Consider the following 5,576-nt stretch of genomic DNA (forward strand, 5'->3'; position numbering starts at 1 on the left):
GTGCATGAACAAGAATAATGACACAAAGTAGTGGCATAGAAGCTACTAATTGCCCTCTTCCATTGGATTTTTCAGTGTCAATGTCGGTGGCGAGCTATTGTCCTATTGTCATTGTCAGTGTATGCGACGAGCTAGTGTTCATAAGAGAGATTGAGAGATAACTTTAACGTGCAGTGCAATGCATCTGAACAAAATAACAATGTATGAAAGGTTTTATATTGTCAAGTAATAAAGTAACAGTGTATGAAATAGATTGAAAAATAAGATAGAAGTTTTACATAGAGATGAATGTATTAATATAAAGCAATTTGCAAATTGGATTTTATTTACAAAATTGGTTGGAAAACAAGAGCCACTTGCTCTTGTATTTTTGTACAGGATGGATCAAATAGTGATGATGGTTAATAGAAAACGTAACATGATGGGTCAAACAATGATGATGGTATATTTCTGATTGGAATTTCAATTCTAAGAAAAAAAAGTAATTAGAAGGTTAAACATTAAAAAAATTATACAACTATATAACATGAATTTCAATAGTTTTATATATATAGGTGTTTAAATAATTTATATATAGGTGTGTAAATAATTTTTTTAAATTAAAAGTTATCTGATTAAGGAAAAAATTTTAAAAATTAATTTCAACTAATTTATTGTTTGTAATAAAAAAATTAATCACATAGTTAACGAATTTGCAAAGCTTTTAAATCCTTAATTATTTAAGGGGATGAAATGAAATGATATTTTAAAGTCCACGAGACTAAAAATAGTCTATGGGTCATCAATTCCCTATTTTTCGTCTTTCGCAATTCAATCATTTTCTTATTCAAATTGAGGATGAGTTGACCCAACCTTCTAACAGTCTCCTCGTTGAAAAGACAATGGAAAGAAACCGATGCTAGTATATTCTCATAACTTTATTTGATGTCTTTGAATGCATCACATTCCAAAATGAAATGTTTTTCTGATTCCGCTGCCCCAGACGCGCAGAAATGTACACACCCATTATTTTCAACCTTCATTAGGCCTTTTCCACCATCCCATTTCACACCAAAGTTGATCCAAATTGGTTCTTAATTGAGCAATAAGAACCTTTTCCCTCCACGGAATACTAGCACCAATGTACTCTTTTTGGTTTTTCCCTCCACAGAATGCTAGCGCCAATGTACTCTTTTTGTTGGAGATCACAGTAGGGTTGAATTCCTCAATGTAATACTTCTTCTTTCTACCCAACTCTTTTCCCCATACCCATTTATGAAATTTCTCCATAAAAAAATTATTTAGATCCTTGCTATTTGCGGGACAAGCATTGAGGTGGATATCTCATTTTTGCATCTATGCATAGTTTTGTCTCATCAATGTTTTCTTTCTTTCACTCATGCCTTCATTGAAGATAACATTAGGCCATGTACCTACTCCCGTTTGTTCAATTCCTTTTAGATATCTTATGAGCCACGCCATAGCAATTGCTTCAATGATAGTTTCTCCTATTTCACTCAACGTTATCTCATATGGTAGCGAACTTCTTATTTTGAACTTGCTCATGATCAGGTGTTAATGGACAAACTAGGATTTCAAAAAGCACTTTAATCATTTTCCAATATCATAACTTTGTTTCTCTACATTTGTTTTGAAGAGCATATAATGCTTTCCACCGTCCTAAAATTCTTTTCTTTCTGTAGTCCTCCCAATTAAGTATGTTGTTGAAATCAATCCCGAAGTACTTGTACTCATTTACTTCTTCAAGAATGTTTCATTCAAAGAAGAACATATGGTGGCTCTGCTTCATTTTATTAGAGAAAAACATTATTTTGGTCTTGCTAGTATTGACTTGCATCCCCACTGCTCTACAAAAATGCTCAAGGGTATATAGGTGCATTTTTAGTACATGGGCAAATTTAGCAATCAATACAAGATCATCAACATATAAAAGAAACTTTATCACAAACTCCCCTAACCGAACACCATCTCCACCTTGCAACCTTGTTTGACTCCAATGTCACTTCTAAATCTTTTTTAAATACCCACTGAGGTTCTAATTTTGACTTTCACCTCTTCATAATGTCTATGGAAAATGAATCTATAATGCAAAGGAATTTCAAGTTCTTCCATTCTACGCCACAACTTATCTCTGGGGATTGTGTCAAATGTCTTTTTGAAGTCAAAAAAGCAGCATAACACTTCTTCTTTGTCCCCCGAAACCTTTTCAATAATGTGTCTCAACATGATACCATGATCCACTATAGAATGCTTCGGCCTAAAACCTGCTTGTCCTTTTGCCCTCTTTTCTCTTACTTCTACCCACTTACTGATTCTATTTTCTACCATGTTGTTGAAAAGCTTTGCAAACAAAGGCTTAATCATAATGGTTCTATAATTGGAAGGATTATTAATGTCTCCACTTATAAAAAGGGGTATTATTAGGCTACTTGTCCAGTCTCTTGGGAATCCTTGTTGAATGTTGTTGTTGAATATTTCCATGATGTGCGGTGCAAGAGTGTTCATTCCCCATTTTAGATACTCTGCTTGAAGTTCAACCAAGTCCTTTTCCTTTCCTATTTTCAGGATTAGCCTCGTAATTTAAACAATTCAAAGTTTATGATTAAAAAAATGGAGATGAGATTATCTTAATATTAATTTTCAAATGCATAATTAAACTACCATGTCAGAAAGAGATCAACTACAAGCACAAAACATCATTTGTATAATAGATCATGTCAGGGAGCATCAAAACTTTGTTTATATTTCTTTTGGAATTTTAGTGGCCTGTTCAAAAATTAGCATTTTGTTCCAGAAGTGGTTTTACCTACATGCATGTTGGAGGGCTCATTCTTTATCTAAGAGAGGGTGGGTAAGTCATCTAATGTTTTTGGAGTTTTGTATCTTCATTTTGTTGCTAGATGATATGCCAAGTTATTTAAATTTCTTTTTAAGCTATTTACAAATTGAGGCATTTGGTTTTCTGGGAAAGAATGAAATTGTTTTGACTATTCCCAAGCATAAATACTGAAATTGTGGGGATAAGGGATCCTAATTTTACTGTAAATTTGTCCTTTTGTTATGCACTGATTGAGATGGATGTTTCTAGAGAATGATATGAAGATTCAGGAGACAAGGGAGTTCCTAATTTTTCTATAGAACTGCATAATATAGTTCGAAACTTGAGGCATTTGGTTTTCTAGGAAAGAATGAGGTTGTTTTGACTATTCCCAAGCATAAGGACTGAAATTGTGGGGATAGGGGATCCCTAATTTTATTGTAAATTTGTCCTTTTGTTATACATTGATTGAGATGGATGTTGCCAGAGAATGATATGAAAATTCAGGAGACATGGGAGTTCCTAAATTTTCTATAGAATTGCATAATATAGTTGGAAACTTTCACATACGAACACATTTTTTTTCCATGCTCCATGTTGTAGAATTTAATGTTTATAGATGCAATGGAGGTCTAGACAAATGAGTGTCTACTTATGGAATTATTTATTCTTCACTTTACAAACATTGGAACAGAGTTTCAAGACAATGAGTTGTATCTTTTTTCCAACTTGGCTAAGGTATTAAACAAAACAATGGCATGTAAATGTTTTGAGATGGAGAAGGAAAGACAAGGATTCTTACAAAATATCTATTGCCATTATTTGTGGTTGAGCAATAAATTTCTATTGGTGAGGCAAGCAATCATAACAACATCCAACTTAGACAATGGAATAACAAGACTAACTAGACCTAAAAGACAATGTACAATTATGTAATATTTCTTTTTTTGATAAGGTCAAATCGACAAAATTTACTCATAGTACTTACTCTAGTATTTTCCCATGATATCTTCCCAAGGTATTTGCCTTCGAGGGAAAACAATAAAATAATGTTTCTAGAGAATCCATCAAGCCTATAAAAGGGGATAGGAGCTAGGCATTTGAGACATCTAGAGTTCAAAAATCTTATTGTGTTTTGTTGAGAACTTGGCTTGGCTAGTTCTAGTTTGATCCGGGACGAAAACCCCACGGTGATCTTTGTTGGGTGGATCCATCCAAGATTCACAAAGTGTTTCAATATTTTAGTGTAGTCATTTGATGAGCAGCTGTGCATGCCATTGGTAGGGGCTTCAATCTTACTTGTATGGGCATGTATCATATTTACAATTATTAATATAAATAAGTGGTTGCATTTTTCTTTCTTAGATCCCTTATGTTTTGTATTTTGGGTTGAAGTATTTTTAGGAAATTGTAATGTGCCAAATCTATTAAAAATTTTGCACTCTGGAATCTTACAGTGGTACCAGAGCTGGAATCTTACATTGGTATCAGAGCTAGTTTTCTTGTCTGAGTGTTTATTGCAGATTGATTGAGAGTTTCAAGAGAAACTAGTTTTCGATGATCGTCCATAATCACCCTAGCTAGAATCTCATTAATTTAAGTGGTTATCTATAGCCACCCTAATTAACCATTACAAAGAAATTGTTTTCCCATCATTGAAGTTTGATTTGCAGGGGATTTTTTTTTAAGATCCAGATTCCAAAAGAAGTAGGGGAGAGATGTCTAATGTTGTGCAGGGACCGGTAATTGATATAGTATTGGTCCCACCAAACCGCCAAAAATTTAGACTTTTGCAACCAATATTTAGATAAAGATAAATAACATTAAGTGCAAATAAGTATTAATTTATGTCAAAAATTTCCCAAAACATTGACTGGGCCCACAACTGTCCATAAATAGTATCTTAATACTTAAAAGTGCAAACCATATTGACCCAACTAGAAAACAGATAAAACCATAAATCCTTCCAAAATGGTATATTCCAGAAGTGAAAAGTAGTAGTCACTTCAACCCCCACTCATCAGAACTGAAGCTTTATATCCCAAATAAATATCCATACCTGCACATAATAAAAGTGAATGTATGTCAGCCATAACTACTGTGTTTTTCAACCTTTAAGCCCCCTATGTTTAATAAATTACAACCAACCCAATAATATTTAAACCCACTTTGTTCAATAAATGACACCCAACCCATTCTATTTCTCATTAAAATAGATCAAAGCACATGGATCAACAAATAACAAATTCCCAACTGTTGGATCACATCAAATTAAATCCAGATCACACATTCAAAATGAAGCCATTGCAATCCATGTCCATCCTTACCACCAATTAAGTTTAAGTGCCAAAAACTATAAAATAAGTTCAGCCACTGCTAAAGTTGCATGTTATGCTTTCAAACTATTCACCAACCTTGAAGACAAAACATCACAGAACAATTGCCAATATATCCCAGTTAGTTATATCAATTACAACACATTTTTCTTACTATTCTATTTTCATTTCCCACATTTCTTACAATTTCAGTTTCAGTTCTTACAGTTTCAAGCACATGCTGCTAACAAAAAATATATGGAAGATGCTTTTGATCAGAGAGAGGGAGTGACCATATATGAGATCTAGGCTGAAATGGATCATAAAACCACACCCTTCCTCACAATCCAAATAAGAAGCCTCAAAATTATGGCTCTGGCCTGAATAAAAAGGGGTCCATATTGTGGATTTGGGGCATATCTGCTTCAAGTTTCATCTTCTTG

The sequence above is a fragment of the Pinus tabuliformis genome, chromosome 1_2, assembly GCF_031772625.1.
Source record: "Pinus tabuliformis cultivar Carrire ecotype Pingquan chromosome 1_2, CPIR1, whole genome shotgun sequence".
Classification (NCBI taxonomy): domain Eukaryota; kingdom Viridiplantae; phylum Streptophyta; class Pinopsida; order Pinales; family Pinaceae; genus Pinus; species Pinus tabuliformis.